Genomic DNA, 2064 nt, shown 5'->3' with positions numbered 1-2064 from the left:
TCCAGAAAAAAGTCACACCATTTTGAGCGTCGGGTTTGGGGGGAAGAAGGGGGAGAAATCGGTAAATTCGTAGTTTTTTAAGTTTTTCGCCAATATTTCGAAAACTATGCGGTTTAGCATGAACAACCCTCTATACAAAATTGTTCTACATTAAATTTGAAATAAAAAAGGCTCTATCCATAATCTTTCTAAAATGAATGGTTCCAAAGTTACGGAGGTAGTATAGTATAACTGGTCCAAAAAAGGCCTAACCCAAACATCCAAAGTAAAAGTTTCCCTTCAACACCAAAATGTTCTATATGGTCCACATATTGTTCAGTAAAAAGTTACACCATTTTGAGCGTCCGGTTTGGGAGGGAGATGAGAGAAAAGCCGGTAAATTAGTAGTTTTTTTTTTACGTTTTTCGTCAATATTTCTAAAACTATGCTTTAGCGTAAAAAATATTATATACAAAAATGTTCTAAATGAAATTTAAAACAAAAAATATTGTATACATAATTGTTATAAAATCAACGGTTCCAGAGTTTCGGAGGGTGAAATGTCGAGGTTTTCGTTACTTTTTATATTTTTTGGGCAATATTTATGATATAGCTACACCAAAAACCCAGAATCCAAAGTGAAAGTTATCCTCCAACACCAAATTATTCTATATGGTCCACATAACGTTCAGAAAAAAGTCACACCATTTTGAGCGTCGGGTTTGGGGGGGGGGGGGGGTAAATATAAAAAGTATCGAAAACCTCCACTTTTCACCCTCCGTAACTCTGGAACCGTTGATTTTATAACAATTATGTATAGAACCTTTTTTATTTTAAATTTTATGTAGAACATTTCTTTATAGAACATTCCTTACGCTAAAGCATAGTTTTAGAAATATTGACGAAAAACGTAAAAAAAACTACTAATTTACCGACTTCTCCCCCATCTCCCCCCCAAACCGGACGCTCAAAATGGTGTAACTTTTTATTGAACAATATGTTGACCATATAGAACAATTTGGTGTTGAAGGAAAACTTTTACTTTGGATGTATGGGTTAGGCCTTTTTTGGACCAATTATACTATACTACCTCCGTAACTTTGGAACCGTTCATTTTAGAAGGGTTATGCGTATGGCCTTTTTTATTTCAAATTTAATGTAGAACAATTTTGTATAGAGGGTTGTTTATGCTAAACCGCTTAGTTTTAGAAATATTGACGAAAAACGTAAAAAACTACGAATTTGCAGATTTCTCCCCCCTCTCCCCCCCAAACCCGACGCTCAAAATGGTGTGACTTTTTTCTGAACATTATGTGGACCATATAGAACAATTTGGTGTTGGAGGATAACTTTCACTTTGGATGTCTGGGTTTGGGTCTAACTATACCATACTAATAATAGTAGATAACAACTACAGAGTTATATTGTATTTATGCATTAGGTAGATAATAATAGCACTGCATTCCAAAATTATGTCTTTTATTCAACAATTAATTCTGCCCGTGTTGGTTGTTGAGTGGATTGAGCAGCTCTACACCCGATAAAGAGGAATGATAGAGGACTATCACTTCTATACATAACGACGACCAAAGCGGATAAGAAGAATATTCAAAACGGCGAACTGGAGTAGTTGAGAGGCATAGACACATAGCATAAAAACATACTGCATAAACACACAAAACAATCAGAATTTGATATAATCCTGAGAGAACGTTACATCTTGTATTATTTTTGTTTACTTTATTAAATTTTATTAAAATGGTTCTGTACATAGCCTTAATTTTTGGAAATATTTTCTCATAAAATTTTTTTATTAAGACTATCCAGTATCTATTTTGATTAACTTATGGTTAGGTTCATCTGTACTCACTGTTGTAATATTCTTTTATATTCTCTTGAAAAGGTTCTACCGAAAAATGTACTTGCATAAAATTTTAAATTCGAAAAAAATGTTATAAATCACAACAGAACATAATTTAAAACATGTATCAAAGATAAAAAAAGTTTTGTTTGTTTTTCGTTTGGCCCCTCAAAACGATTAAAAATTCAAATTATACCAGCCAGCCCAAAACGCGTCGTGACGTC

Source organism: Diabrotica virgifera, chromosome 2 (genome assembly GCF_917563875.1).
Source record: "Diabrotica virgifera virgifera chromosome 2, PGI_DIABVI_V3a".
In the NCBI taxonomy this organism is placed as follows: Eukaryota; Metazoa; Arthropoda; class Insecta; order Coleoptera; family Chrysomelidae; genus Diabrotica; species Diabrotica virgifera.
This window is presented reverse-complemented; position numbering follows the sequence as displayed.